General features: G+C 42.1%; 1 protein-coding gene across 7 annotated transcripts in view; it reads left to right on the top strand.

Moving 5' to 3' along the window:
- The window catches only part of Pag1 (phosphoprotein membrane anchor with glycosphingolipid microdomains 1), a 153,255-nt gene that overhangs the window by 107,220 nt on the left and 29,701 nt on the right, over positions 1 to 16,334 (top strand). Inside the window, exon 1 of one of the 7 annotated variants that reach the window (XM_008826069.3) lies at positions 1,944 to 1,989. The exons of the other annotated variants lie outside the window; for them this stretch is intronic. The gene's annotated coding sequence lies outside the window, so the exon portion shown is untranslated. Of the gene's footprint in view, positions 1 to 1,943; positions 1,990 to 16,334 lie in introns of those variants that run through there. 7 annotated transcript variants of the gene reach the window in all.

The following is a 16,334-nucleotide window of genomic DNA, read 5'->3' as shown; positions in this document are numbered from 1 at the left end:
GGTTAATAATGCCTGCTGTGTCTCTTAGCTTTTTCTGTATAGCAAGCTGCCCTACAACTTGACAGATTGCAAATAGCCACCTCCTTAGCTCCTGGTTCTAGACCTTTCCAGTTTGTGCTGGCTTAGCTAGACAGCTCTGATCTTCCTTGGGTTCATTCATGAATCTACCATTAGCCTGCAGTCAGCTGTGTCTCAGTGACTCCAGGGATTAATTGGATTTGAGAGACAATTGGAGTAACTGGGTCCACAAGTCCCTTAGCACTACTACAGGCTAGTCTGGGCTATTAGAGAGAAAGCAGGGATCCAAGAGTGAGCATGGAAGCACACACCACTTGCCAGGAGGTTCAAAATGAGCATACCGTAGCTCCACTGCCTTGCATGGATAGAAATGAATCACAAAGCCAGCCCAGAATTAAGAACAGAGAAACAGGCATTTCTTACTGGAAGGAGCTACAAAGTCACATCTCAAGAAGTAAAAATACAGGGAGAAGACTTGTAACCATCTGTGATCTTTCTCACCCACCTTATCTCAAAACAATCCCATGAAGAACAAGTTAAATGGAACTTGATTCTTTACATGAGGTTCCAAGTTCCAATGTGTCTAACAAATTGTGGATATTTAGTATCTGGAAGCTAGTAACCTTTTCTTAGATGCATTAAAAATCAAATTCTCAGCCAAATTCTTTAATTGCTTTCTTTTAAATAATGTCAGATGAGCCTCCATTAAGTGTGATGCTCTCTTCCCTATTGGGGGAAGTTAATAGGAGTAGGGAAGGGCTCATTGCTCCTGAGTGCATGTGTATCCTGGCACAGGGTCAAGGTCTGTCACTTGATGTACCTGACAGCTTGGCAGCAGCAATGTACAGCACATAAATGGTCAACACAAGAAAAGAACCAGAAACAATAAGATACAATATTTCATCTCCCCAGATATTAAAGGTCTCTTTAAATGGGTAAGACCAATTCAAAACCTAGGCAAAGAATAAAAGCCTTAATGAGTCTTTATTGATTTCCTTATACTATCAAGTACTTTCATAAGACCAGCTAAGCCCCACATAGTTCCAAATTGATCCATTAATTGCACACAAATCCCACATCCTATTGGGTGGAGACTGTCTATAAACTAGAATACCTCTAGTCAGTGATCTGGGTAAAAAATACTTGTCTGTTTTGAAATGAATAAAATATCAGAGGTTATTCAAAATGTATAGTGGGGCTGGAGAGAGAGCTCAGTAGGTAAGAATGCTTGCTGAGCAAACATGAGGACCTGAATTTGAATTCCCCAGCACCCAGGTAAGAAGCCTGGTATCAGGACTGGAGCGATAGCTCAGTGGTTAAGAGCACTTGCTGCTCTTGCAGAGGACCCAAGTTCTGTTCACGGCACCCACATCTGGTGGCTAACAACTGCCTATAATTCCAGTTCCAGGGGACCTAACACCCTCTTCCGGCCTCTGTAGGCACCCACACACACATGGTGCACATACATACATTCAGGTACACATACATAAAATAAATCTTTTTTGTAAAGCCTGGTGTAGCTGTGCATGCACTGTTACTCCAGTGCTGGATGAGTGGGAGACAGGAGGATCACTGGGGCTTGCTGACTACCAGCCAAAACAGGGAACTCCAAGTTCAGTGAGAGACCTTGTCTGAAGGGAATGAGGGGGAGAGTAATAGAAGAAGACATCTGGTAGCTCTTCTCTGGCCTTTGAAAAACACATGCATCTGCACGTGTGTACTTAGACACACATACACATAACACACACACAGAGTAAATACTTAGAATTGTGGAAAATTCACTAAGGATTATATCTGCCTTTTACAATGACAGAACTTCTAAAGCTCCTAAAAGGGATGTCATCATATGTTGGGATCTCTACCTCTGACTCCAGCCTGCTTGACCAAACCCACCACTTCCAGAAGCCTCACAATTATCAAAAGAGCCTGGGTCTTCCTGTTTTGGACATCATGGTCAAACGTTGAGCTCTTGTAAGACTGCACCTTTTGTGATTTTAGCAAGTCCTCCCTTCCTATAATTGAGTGATATAGCTTGTACCTCATCTATGTTGCTTTCTTCCTCTCTGAACCACAGGGGAAGCTTCTGAAGCTGTGAGCCTCAGTTTCTTATTTCTCCAACAACCATCTAGTAGCCTTGGTGTCTAGATAGCTGTTCCATTACCTTTATAGTTAGAAGGTTTTCAGTAGCCACACAAATATTGAATCCCAGAAACAGTGTCAGAAAGAAAGGGAATAAAAGATGTCCACAAGAACCTAGCACAGAGGTGTGCTGAAGGTTTTGCTTCTGTTTCTAAAACCTGCTGGTCACATCTGTCACTACTGCCCTTTTTCACTGGGACACAAAGGGAGTACAGGTCAGTCTTCTGAAAGGCTTCAGTGACTTGGTGATAAAGAATAGAGTTCGTTTTGAGGGTTGGAGAAATGGCTCAGCAGTCAAAAGCACTCACTGCTCTTACAGAGGACCAGGTTGATTCCCAGCACTCACATGATGGCTAACAACCGTCCTTAACTTCAGTTCCAAGAGACTCTGACACTTTCTTCTGACCTCCATGGCCATTGCATGACATGGGATCACCTACCTACATGCAGGCAATACATTCATGCACATAAAATAAAAAATAATTTTATAAAAAGAATAGAGTTTGTTTTGAACATCCAGTGTTTGTTTTTAAAATAATGTTTTATGGACCATGTAATGAAGTACTTGACATAGTCCTGGGAATAAGCAGTGAGCATCCACAAACCTGCTATGTCTGCTTTGCAGGCCTAATGGTGATTTCTGCTTTATAAAATTCATGTTGGCAAAGAAAGTGGTTTTTGTTGATACTGGTAGACCATCTGGGCTTCATATTCTAAACTTGATGAGTCTATTTATGTATATCTTTAAAGGGAATTCCATATTTTTTGACATGTGTTTGCCAAACTAGAAGTGGCATTCAGACTGATGAGCCTAAGAATTTCACCCTGGTAAGCCCTGCAGATATTTTAAGTTACTGCAGTCCTTTCAATAAATAAAGAAAATAAAAGTATCTGGGACTAGATCTCAAGGATTCCAAATGGTTTTCAATATTAGTACTATGAAGAATTTTTTAAATTTTTAATCGTTTTTTAAATTTTTATGTGTATGGGTGTATTACCTGCATGTATGTAAGTGCACCTGTGTCAGGCAATGCCTGCAGAGGTAGAAGAGGGCATCAGATATCCCAGGAACTGGAGTTATAGACAGTTGTCAGTTGCCATGTAGGTGCTGGGAACCAAACCCTGGTCCCCTACAAGAACAGTCAGGGCTTTTAACCACTTATCCATCTCTCCAGCCTTATATTAAACATTTTGTATTAAATATATTGAAAGCTACTGGAAATTTTATACAAATAAAAGCCATCCATGAGTTTAGTGAACATAGTGTTTCATTCCTCAGATTTTAAACAGTAAAACATAAATACTATTTCTTTTTTACACATCTATGGTATTCATACTATTCTCACGATTTGACACTAATTGACCCCTCTTTTTCTGCTTTTTAAAACTGCAGAACCGGGGCTGGAGAGGTGGCTCAGTGGTTAAGAACGCTGGCTGCTCTTTAAAAGGACTGGCGCTCAATTCCCAGCACCCACATGGTGGCTAAACAACTGTCCATAACTCCAGTTCCAGGGGAATCCAACACCCTCTGACCTCCTCAGGCATTTTACAACATGGGTGCACTCACGTACATGCAGGCAATATAACTCATATGCATAAAAATAACAAATAAAATATAGAAAAAAAACTTCAGAACTGTTGTCCCTGTATTAGTTACTTTTCTGTTGCTATGATGAAATTCCATGACCAAGGCAACTTATAGAAGAAAGAGTTTATTTGAGCTTATAGTTTCAGAGAGATCAAAGTCCCTTATGGAGCAGGGAGCATGGCAGGAGGCAGCCAGAGGAGAAAGCTGAGCGCACACATCTTCAAGCACACACAGTGTCAGCTTGAGCTTCTTTTCACGGTGAAAAAGACCTTGAGAACCAAAACCAAGCGCAGACAAGGGGTTCTAAATCCAGCAAGATTAACCATATGTGACAGGATTTGAGATTGCCATGTGCCACCAGAGAGGAAGACATAGTGTGTCCTCTGATTCCTGGCTCAGGTTTGATTTCATGGTAAAGTTGCCACATAGTCTAGCAGATATGGCACACTTGAGACAAATATGTCACACAAATGCATGGGGATAACAAAATGTGGTGTTGTGAAAAGAGAAATGCAATAGCGATGGGCAGTTACTTTGGACATACAGGAAGGACTTCCCCTCTCTGGTGCAGTGAGGAACTTAATTAGGGTCTTGAACTCACAGAGATCCACCTGCCTCTGCCTCCCGAATGCTGAGACTAAAGGTGTGTGACACCACACCTGGCCTCCTTTAAGTATGTTTTTGAATGTGTGTGCCACCACACCTGGCCTCCTTTAAGTATGTTTTTGAATGAAAGAAGATTTTGTTAAATCAGCAAGGGAAGCAGCAAGAGGTACTAAGATTTATTGGAGATCTATTCTAGGAAAGGGCACTGGACTCTATGCATGTTTTATAGGGAACAAATGTAGCTGATTTCAATAATACTATCCAATACATTTCTTAGGCTCAGTGCAAAACTGAAACACTGAAGATACTATTAGAGTGACACGCAAACACCCACACGTTTGGAAAGCTAGCAGAGTGCGTATCAATATGGCTGAAAGCACAAGTCTAGACCAAACAGAAGTGCCTCAAAATAGTGGTAGTGCCCAACTGTCTGTGCCATATGTCGGTGGGATTTGTCCTGACGGTACTGCAGCTGACTTCTTGGCTAGTGGGAATGAACAATAACAAGACACCCCAAAACTTTACCATGGCATACTCAAGGGCCCTAAGCCAAACTAACATGGTATGATTCCTAATAAAGTTCTCTTGAAAAATATCAACAGAACGTTGAAAGTACAGTTTCAAGCAGCGTCTCTGCTTTCTGCTGGGAATTGAAAGAAATAGCCAACACTACAAGTTGTACAAAATGGAAGCGCTGGCTCTGGCAGAAGCTGAGAGTCAGCTAGAGATCAGGGAGGCATGGGATGCAAATTGCCTTCTCCACAAAAGTAGCTAGATATAATTAAAATCCCAACAAGTGCATATTGTGAGAACTGAAAGTTAAAATTGCAATTGTGCATACTAATTTATTATCAGCCATCAGTGGTTTCTACCTCAAAGAATTCAGGACTGTGTTTAGTAGTATATGTAAAACTACAGAGATAGGATCACTTACTGCATCCAAATTTACTGTTGCTGATGGTGGGTTAGAGCAGCAGACACAACAGGGAGGTTATATTCTCTTGGGCTCACATGCAACAGTAACATAAGGATCAAGAGATATGATGCTTTCAAATAAGGTTAAGAGGGGAAGAAAACAAGGTAGTGGGATGACAGCTAAGTTGAGAGACAATAGCAGGCTAGTCAGGTAGGCACCTCTGAAAACATGTTTAAGTAGGAACAGAAATGAGGAGGAATCAGCTATCTGACTCCCTGAAGGGTGGTCATTCCACAGCAGTATGAAAGCTCAAAGGTGAAGGCATGCCTAATATGGTCAAAGTTTAGATAGAAAAATACATGGAAGGCCATGGGCAAGGAGAGGGAACCAGCGGAGACTGTATGGTCGGGTCCACCTGGCCCATAGTAAGCCTTCAGTGAGTGAGTGTCAGTCTGAGCTGAACAAAGTTCAGTGTCCATTTAAATGCTGGCCATCAATAGAAAAGCTAAAATGTGGCTGGAGGGATGACTCAGCAGCTAAGAGCACTGGCTGCTCTTGTAGAGGACCCAGGTTCGATTCCTAGAACCCACGTGGCAAATAGCAACCATTCATATCTCCAGTTCCAGAGGATATGATGCCCATGGGCACTGCACAACATGGATGCACTTACACACATGCAGGCAATACATGCATACACACAAAATAAAAATAATGAATAATAAATTTCAGAAATATAGTTTAAAAAAGAAAAGCTAAAATGGCCTAAAGCACAAAGAAAAGTTATTTATTATTGGAATAACCTATCAATTTCTAGTACACTCTTTACCTCTAAGAATTGTGGATCATTTTGCTAATGTTTTAGTCAGCTATGACACAAAGCCTAAAAACAGCACCATTGAGCCTAAAAACCATAACAAATCATGAGATTTAATATATTTCTTGTTGAAAAATTTTATCTTAGAATATAGTTTAAAATAGTGTAATTTTAAATAACCAATTATAAGTAGCTAGAGAACTTTGAGATTAGTATTTTGAGAAATGAAGAAGCATATAGAACTATGAAAAATATGTAGAAATAACATAATGATCAAAAACAACATGACTCAAGCCAGGCGTGTTGGTACACACCTTTAATCCTAGCACATAGGAGGCACAGGCAGGAGGATCTCTGTGAGATGTAGGCCAGCCTGGTCTACATAGCTAGTTCCAGACCAGATGGGGCTACAGAGAGACCCTGTCTCAAGCCCCGCCCCACACACACACAAAACAAACAAACCATGTCTCAAAATTCCTATCTGCAGATTCTAAGTCTTTATGTCATGAGCTTAGCCACCACATTCTGAGCCACACTTGATTCAGGCTGTGTTGGGGACGAGGCTTTAAGCATATACAAACTATCCGCTTACAATAGCTCAAGTGAGGATTATTCAACTTAATGTTGTGAAAGCTGTTTGCATTCAGTAGAAGCAGTGCTTTGGATACTGGATTTGGATCATTTCCAAGGCTAGAGTTATGCAGTACAACTCCCTCAATGGTGGGCAGCAGCAGTGAGCCTTAGCAACCCATGAGCCAAGCAATGACATGACATGGGAGAACAGCTGAGAGTACAGTGACTGCGTTTGGCAGATTAGATACACTAAATGCACTGTTAGCTTCTAGTATTTCCAGGTTGTGATAGATTTATTGAGATGTGCCCTATCGTAAGTCAAGGAGCATTTGTATAAGAGCAAAGTATGGTTTATGCAGTTCCTGATATAGACTGGTCTAGAAAGAACAGTGAGCCATATGTTTTATATTGCCTCATCCTGCCTAGGCCAGTGTCCCTGAGATGAAATAGCATTTGATAGTTAAGAGTTTGGAAATACGAATAAACACTATCTTCCAGTATCCGTAATCCTCATTATATATTCCAGTGCCTTGGGGACATTTTAATGACTATTCCCTATCTCTGAGGGTGTTAGGCTTGGACACTGGTATCTTAAAAAGTCTACCAAGTGATTCTAATATGTAGGCAGGATTGAAAGCCAAAATCCATTTGAAGGAATAGACTATTCAAATTAATTTCATAGATCTCTATAGCCTGCAAGAGAAAGCAAGTTAGATTTTCTTTTCTTGGATTTTTGAGGCAGGGTCTCACCATGTAGGCCAGGCTCACATCGAACTCAATATGTAGCACAGGCTACAAACCTAAAGAGATTTTCCTGCCTCAGTCTCCTGAGTGCCAGGGTTACAGGTATGCACCACCACACTCAGCTAAGCCTGACCAGATCTTCATTATTTTAGCATCTGCATGTCAAACGTCATCTGGACACACCTTCATTGTTTCTTTAGAAGTAAAAGCTTTATGTCCCCAAAGGTTAATTTGATGGAAATGTTTCTCTCCCTCCCTCCCTCCCACCCTCTTCTCTTTCCTTTTTCCTCTTTTCATTCTTTGTTGTTTTTAAAACATACCTTTCATCCAAAGCTTAAACTGTGTATAAAGCACTAGTCAACAGGAATTATATTTAAAGTTTCAGCCAGACCTAATGGTGCAGATGTGTAATCCCACCTACTACAGATGCTGAGACAATGAAAGGCAGCAGTTCAGAGCTGGAGTGAGTTCAAGCCAGCCTGAACAACCACAGTTTAGTGACCCTGTCTCAAAGTAAAGAATACAACTGGCCCAGGGCACAGGTCGGTGGTAGAGTGTTTGCCCAGCATGCCTGAGGCCCTGGGTTCAGGTACCAGTACTGAAGGGGACAAAAGCTTCAGAAGGGCCTCAGGGCCCATGCTGTGATCCCAGCTACATGGGAGGCCACAGCTCAAGGCTTGCCTAGACCACAGAGCAATTACAAGGCCAGCCTAAGCCATTTAGTGAGCTCTACCTCAAAAGGTGAAAGAGTACTGAAGATACAGCTCAGTGGTGGAGTACTCGCCTAGCATATGCAAGGCCCTATGCACAATCCTCAGTACCACAAAAAAAAAAAAAAAAAAAAAAGCTTCATTTGAATTACTTGCAAATTAAGATTCAACTCTGAAAAATATCAGGTTATAATAAAGACACATAAAAGTTTCTTCAAAATGTGTGAAATAAAAGTCTTGTAATTGGAGTTGCTACAGAGAGAGGAAAGAAAGAGCTAGACTAAGGTAATTGCTATAATTGAAGATAATTACACCCTGCAAACTTACAGCCAGCCATGTGTATGAGGGAAAAGAAAAAGGAAATATGGTTTTGTATGTATTGTTTGGTTTTTATAAAGAGAAGCAAGCTAATTCAGTCTTCTACTCACTAAGAATTTATTACACATAGGCATAAATCTTTCTGGAGCCCACAAATAGAGCAATGTCATTCACTGATAGTTTTACCAAAAATGCAAATAAGCAAACCATGTCAGCTTCCCATTTTAATATGTTACTAATGCCCCCTTCTATGATATGAAGGACCCAGAAGATCCATCCAGCTGCCACCTCATAGAACCCCCAACTCTTGAAAGTAGGAATGTACTAGATACAATACTGAACAATGCTGGTGGCCTGGTTAACAGTGGCAGGATAACGGCCTTCACCTCATCGGAAAGCCACCCCAACTAGGAAACCAGGGGACAGGGAGTCAGAGGACTGCCCTGTGAGAAAGAATGGAAACTTAGAATTTGATCATTCAGCCTACCCCTGCCGTCTTTAATCCCAACAGCCATAGCACTCCAGTACAGTCTCCGAGGGAGTATTGGTTATTTGAGAGCTATTCTGAGATCATATGCTGTTCCAATTTGCTTTCAACTGCTGTACCAAAACACTCTGACCAATACCAACTTGGGGAGGAAAGGGTTTATTTGGCTTACATCTCCCAGATCACAGGGAGCCCAAGGTAGGAACTCAGGGCAGGAACCTGGAGGCAGGAGCTGAAGTACAGGCCATGGAGGAACGCTGCTTACTGGCTTGCTCCCCTGGCCTCTGCTCAGCTTGCTTTCTTATACAATACAGAACAACCAGCCCAGGGGTGGCACCACCCACTGTGGGCTGGGCCCTCCCAAATCACTCAAAAAATCAAGAAAATACCCCATAGACATGGCCACAGGTCACTCCAATGGAGGCAGTTCCCCAGTTGAGGCTCCCTCTACCGAGATATGTCAAGTTGACAACTAAAGCTATCCAGCACATATGCTTTGGCATCTTATGGATCCCAGCTAGAGAATCAGAGGCTTAAGTCAACACAGAAGCATGTCTTGCATTGTTCTTCCTCACATTTTTAGTAAGAGGAAGCAGAATGCATCCATGGTTATTAGCAGTGTCTCTAGAACCTGCTTTTTCCTGATACAGTATAATGTATCAACTTACCAAGAAGGTAAAACAGAACAGAATTTTAAATAGTTTGGAGAAAGGCCTCAGAAATGGAATGTGAAAGACCTGAATCATTCTTGTTTAAGGTATAATAACGTGTTATATTACAAACAGAACTGGAATAAAATCACTTAGATTAGATCATTTAACCTAGCAAATTTATATGATGAATATGAACTTCCTTTTCCAGTAGAAATTACTAGGTATCAGTAACTACCTTGATTCTCATAGATAAGGTTTTGTTTAGAGAGGGAGTTTGTTTTATTTTGGTTTTAAAATTGGGTCTCTGGGCTGGAGAGATGGCTTACCAGTTAAGAGCACTGGCTGCTCTTGCAGAGAACCCGGGTTCAACTCACAGTACCCACATGGCAGCTAACAACTGTCGGTAACTCCAGTTCCATGGGAATCCAACACCCTTTTCTGACTTTTGTACATGCAGGCAATGCACTCATATACATGAAATAAAAATATTAAAAAATAATAAAATATTTGAAATGGGGTCTCACTGTGTTGCTCAGGCTTGTCACAAAGTCTTGTGAGTCAGTCAAGCAGTTCTCTTCCTATGGCCTTAGCCTCCTGAGGGCTAGGACTAGAGGTTGTGCCACATGCCTGGTTCTGAGATGAGTTTTCATTTGGTCCTGAAAGGACATCTTCCTGTGTCATTTTGTAAACATGTTTTTTCTGGAAGCTTTCTTATAAAAGGTCTGTGAGAAATAAGTTCACAACAGCCCTCTCAAGTCAAATCCCTCTATTATATTTGCCATAGTATGTATTGGCAGGGCCACCAGCATGGTTATGCAGTGCCTATCCCTACCTCTAAGAAGTGCCATTCATGTTACAGTCTATGCTCCTAGCCCAACCAGACCCATGCAAAGCTTCATGCAAAGAATGAATTCCTGGTTCCATGTGCAAGATTTCTTTTTGAGTTCCCATGCTTTATTTTTAAAGTTCTTAATTTAAAAACTTATGTTCTAATAATACCCATTTTCCTTTATAATTAATAGTTAGAACTAACTTTTTGACTCTTCAGGAAGATGTGGTCAGCACATTTTCCTGAGCTTATTACAACACATCTTAGAATATGCCTCTCCCAAAGTGGGAAGCTTTCTACTTCACCGTCTGTCACTCCTTTCCTCTCAGTCTAATGTCTAAAATGCCCCTTCCAGAAAAAGGAATGAAAACACAGCAAAAAGCAGAGAGGAAACAGTGATGTCAGAGCCATGCCCTGATACTAGCTCTCATTGTGCAAGATTAGAGAACTTTCCTGCTCTTTAATTTCCAAAGAAAATGGCCATTGTGGGTAGGGTGACTGTATTAACTGCCTAGGTACAAAGTGTTTTAAACTCAGTAAAGGGAAATGGTTATCTTTAATTTTTCAGTTCAGTGCATCCATTCTAAGTTCTTTCCCAAAAGATTCCACTCACTCAGGCATATAATGTAAGTTCTATATACAATTGCTCCATTTGATAACTACTGCGACATTCAAAACCTAAAAATATCCATATAACACCCTAAGACTTTCCATAGTCATAATCTTCTTTTTTTTAACCAAGGAGTAGCTTTCTTTTTATTGGAATCATAAACACAGTCTTAAACCATCACCTCTGTTTTATTCATGATTTAAATGGAAAATGGAAAATCTTAAGGGGAAAGATGTAATTTCCATTAGCTATGAAGATGTTAAAAATTGGATTTGCTTTAGTTCATTAGATATTATAATCACATTAGTTATGTGGTTTTACGAGGAATGCAGTTGGCCTCCAGAGTCTCCCTGTGGACTCCCCAGAGCTTCCCCTCTCTGCACACAGACACACAATGGAATTACATTTTTTCCTTTTTCAGAATGAACCAGCAAAAACAATATTGTGTATGGAAATCTCATTCCCACAAACTGTTCCTCTCATGCTCTGTAGTGAGTCCCCTGCCTAAGGCCATGTCAATGTTAAGTAATTGTGAACTTTTGAAGGTTTGATGAGTGACTGCCACCTCCCTGGGAATGAGTACCCAGCATATTTATCAATAGTTTTCCCACTCTGCAGCCTTCAGAAACCACCTGAAGTTGTGCATATATGAAGTCCTATCCCCTTTCCTTCCCCCTGCCACCTCCTTCCCAAATCTCTGAAATGGGAGCCATCATGTCAGCTTGGGCAAGAGGGAATGAAGTTGCTTGTCAGATCCACAGACACCCGAGGCTGTGAAGAACCTGTGAAATAGGCAGTGGCAAGGAATGTAGAGAGGGGACTTGGCTGCTCAGTGTGGATGAGAAGGTGGAAATGGTTCCAGATCAGACTGCAGGGCTTGCATACTCTAGGCCTGTGTTCTTTAAAATATTTGCATTTTGGAGTCTCTTATGGCACCTGTTACAAATTCAGATTCTTGGGCCCCATTCAGAAGAAGAGCTGAGGGTCAGGTCTGGGCATCAAGTTTTGTAAATGTCCAGATGTTCCAAAGTGAGACTGGCAGAAGGTAGTGGAAAGAGAGGTTCTGGAGGTCACCTTTTCCTGGGGACGGAGGATAATAGATGGAAGGTTGAGTACTGATAGAGGGACCTGCAGGCTATGATGCAAAATCGTAGTAGTTATTGGGTGGGATCAGATCAAGGCACTCATCCTCATAGGCTGGCATGGCACTCTCCTACTCAGAAGTGACATACTATCTTATCCCACTGTTTCTTTCTTCCTAAGACCCTGGAGTTTCCTCCATGTTGCCTTTTATAGCTAAAGACTTTTAAGGCTCTCCAAGGTACTAGCAGCTTTTTTAAAGATCGTATTTTTATTTTTAAATGTGTGTGTGTGTGTGTGTGTGTGTGTGTGTATGTAAGTGTGGACTTCTGCATATGAGTACAATGCCCACAGAGATCAGAAGAGGGTGTCAGATCCCCTTGAGCTGGAGGTACACATGATTGTGAGCTATCTGGTGTATGTTACGAACTGAAGCCAGGTCCCCTGCAAAAGCAGCTAGTGCTCTTAACCACTCAGGCATCTCTCCCAGCTCCCTAGCAGCTTTTGAACAGAACAAAACCCTAAAGGCATGATATTTTCTACTAGCTGAGTTCCATATTCAGTCATGTCAGATCATGTAAGAGCAGATGCTCTGGGTGTCACTATGCTGACCCTACTACTTCTGTTCCACATCTGGCAAAGGAAGAGAGGGAAATCAAAGTGCTGAAGTATATAGACATACACATGTTGGCATATGTACCCCATAGCCAGTCAGTCTAACTCAATCATTGAGCTCCAGATTCAGTAAAAGACTCTATTTCCAAAAAATAAGGTGGAGAACAACTGAGGAAGATAGGAAGATGCCTGATATTGACATCTGGCCTCCTCACTCATATGCACACATGTGCATATGCACTCACATACACACATGTACAAACACATGATGACATATACCCCCACACACACACATACCCCCTCAACCTATTCTGCCATGTCTTGTCTCTCTCTTGCATGTAGTACCCCTGTGTTCCAGCCTCAAGGACAGTGCTCTTGCACTCTTCCTTCCCCTCCATTTTCCTCCCCAGGTGATTTGGTTGGTCACCAGTCGTGCATGCCTTAGTGGGACTGTCAGTGCTTGTGCCTCCTCCCATGGATCTTTACATTTTTAAGCTTTGGTCTTAACTGTAAAATAGAAGCAGTTTTCTTCCCTTCTGTGCTGGCACCTCTTATCCTTGGAACCCAGCCCATCCTCCAAGGCCAGCCAACCCTGCTGGGAGGGCACACACATGTGGGTGGTGGGCCTTTCTACCCTGTGAACATGCAAAGACTGCCTTTGGAATCCACCTGACACATTGAGGACAGTTCTCAGCTTGAGACCACATCAGGCCAAGGCAGTGCAGCTGCATGAATTCCACAGAGCCTCTGCTGCCATGCTACACAGAGCTGAGCTGCAGGGGTCGTAGCACTGTGCTGTCTCAAATGCAGTAGGTAGAAGTGAAAGGACTCAGCTCTTTGTTCTAATTTTTCATGCTGAAATTCAATGATAAGCTGTTTTATTTATTTGTGGCCAAAAATATGTCTCTGATTGAAGAACTCTATGAACATTGTTCACGTCTTACAAAGTTGACCTACCGTGGACCAGTATGATCTCTCATATCAAAGTGGATGGCTTAGCACATAGTAAGTATTTAGCAGTTACATGTTTAGGGAATGAGAGTCAAAGGATAAGAAATGTCACCAGAGGTGTGAGTCAAGAAACCAATAAGGCCAAGCCGAGAAGCTGTCTGTTGTCTACTGACAGACAGACAGATAGAGATGGCCTCTGAAATGCCTTATCACATCTGGAATCCCCCCAGGCTCACCATGTAGTGAGATTGGAAGTCGATTGAATGGATCCCTCTCAAACTTGCTGTCCGTAACATTTTCTAAAATGTAAGCATTTCCCTTTAAGGAGCTTCAGACTCCATCCAGCAGAAGTATCTCTGTATTAGCTGTACATGAACCATCTGCTTCTTTGGGGCTTTATCCAGTCATCCTGGCATTTTGTTAAAGGCTATTGGAAATCTCAATTGGAAATATGTACATATACTAAGTACATGGTTTTTATTTCTTTGTTTCCTGGATTGGGGGGGGAGGGGTGGAGCAGGGTTTCACTATGTAGCCCAAGTTGGCCTACAAATCTTCAATTCTGCCTCAGCCTCTTAAGTGCTAGGATTACAGGTATATGCCACATCCTGTCTAAATACATGCTCATGAAAAAATAGAGACTTGAAGTCAGCCTCAGTGTACACAGTGGCACTGGGAGATTGTTGCTGATATTTTGGAAGGACTGTAGGAGAGACTCCTGAGACTACATACCATCTGAAAAGGCTGCCTGTGATTTTTCCTCCTAATGTACATTTAAATGGTTGGGCTCATCAAGGCTTCTCATGAATTCCTAGGACTGTACTTTCCAGGGCACTCAGATAGTTGCTTTCCTTGAGAATGACTGGAGCAGCGTTTGTGACGGTATACAGAGTCCTAAATTGTTGGTTTAGACTTTGAAAATCACCAGCCACCTTTGTGAAATGATAGGAGCTGGAAGCTGAAAAGGAACCTTAGAAATGACCATGTTTCTTAGAAGGGGAAACCAAGGCATGAGGAGGTTTCTGCTTAATTTCAATTCACAGCAGCTTAGTGGAAAAGCATGGAACGGGGGCTACACTGACATGTTTTATCCACTCCCCACAGTTTTTTCAAATGCTAGGCTGACGGAGCTACCTTGTATTTATACTCCTTTGTGGGAATGAAGAAGTTTCTTCGTACATGGGTGCTCAGACCTTATGGTCACATACACTACAAGGAAGGTGAAGGCTAAGTTTCAGTACCAAGGATCTGGCCACACATTCCTCCCCCATCATTGGAAGGAAGACAAGCATCTCACTGACACAACTGGAGGTGAATAGCATAGGTCACCACCTAGTCAGCACCTGACAGCCAGTTTTAATGCAGGACCTTGGACCCCTCCAGGATGGCTGAACCAGGAACTACACCTTATTGGGATCTGTAGGTTATCAATGAGTAGCTGGGATTACAGGCCTGTATAACCACACCAGGCCAGAACAGTGCATTTCCAATATGTTCTCAGGTCTGGCTGCCCAGAACGCGACTGTTTACAAGGCTCTGTGCTACATGAGCCATGCTTGTCCCTTGCTCTGCCAGCAGCTGGTGGAGTTATCTCCTGAGCCCTGTGTCTTCCCTGTCCACTCCTGGCTCAAAGGCCTGAGGACCAACCCTGAGAACCTGCCTTCGTAAATACAGATTCTCACTTAAACTAATCAAGCTAATGAGTCCCCGCCCCATATGGATCCCCTGACCTGTGGAGGACACCGTATCCCTAGTAGGTAGGTTGCAGGGATGTGTTTTGATAATTTGAATTCTAGTCTTTTTATTATTGATTTGTGTGTGTGTGTGTGTGTGAGTGTGTGTGTGTGTGTGTGTGTGTGTGTTTCATACAGAACATCCCAAACAATCCTATTCATCTTTATAACCGCATCCCAAATAGCACCCTCCCATAGCCTCCCCCCTCACTGGAGCCCATATACTCTATCATCCCTGTTACTGTCCACTGTGTTGTCAGTGCCTCCAGCCATTCTCCAGTGCAAGTCCATCCACTGAGTCTCTAACCAAAGAGTAAAGTGATCAGTGTATTTCTTTAAGAGTCCATGTGTATAGCTAAAGGCTACATAACAAGAGTTCTGTTTTTTAATAGTCAAGAAGTTTTGTCTGGATATTTTATAATATAAAGAATCATTAATATTTTGAAAATATGAAGATAGGGGCTAAGGTGCTAGCATAGTGGTAGAGAGCTTGCCTAGTATGCTCAAGGCCCTGCGTTCCATCCCCAGTGCCACAAAAAATGGGGAAAGACAGAGATCACTATAATATATTAAACACTGGCTAACAAATTAAGCCAAATTCTTGCCAGTGCCCAGGGTAAGTATTCCATCAGCTGCTCCTGCAATGTAAGACCACTTAGCACTGTGGCAGTCAACTGCTGACACACAAGTGGCTATTACAGACAGAACACCTCTGCTGCCATCTCTGCTCTACGACTTACATTATCTTCTATTCTTAAGCCCTACTTCTCCAGGCTTGAGGGTTGACTTTTCTCAAACAAGCCTTTTAGATGTGCAGTGCTATCAGGAGAGGGCTTTGAAAAAGTTTACAGGGATGTAATAGAATGATACAGTTATAATTAGCCCTGTCCAAATAATATTAAATGAATCAGGGGGAAAGGTGTCTGTCTGTCTGTGCATGTAGACATATA

This window comes from Nannospalax galili, unplaced genomic scaffold, assembly GCF_000622305.1.
Source record: "Nannospalax galili isolate Female #2095 unplaced genomic scaffold, S.galili_v1.0 scaffold829, whole genome shotgun sequence".
NCBI lineage: Eukaryota > Metazoa > Chordata > Mammalia > Rodentia > Spalacidae > Nannospalax > Nannospalax galili.
The sequence above is the reverse complement of the archived record's forward strand: the minus strand, read 5'-3'. Positions and strand labels throughout refer to the sequence as shown.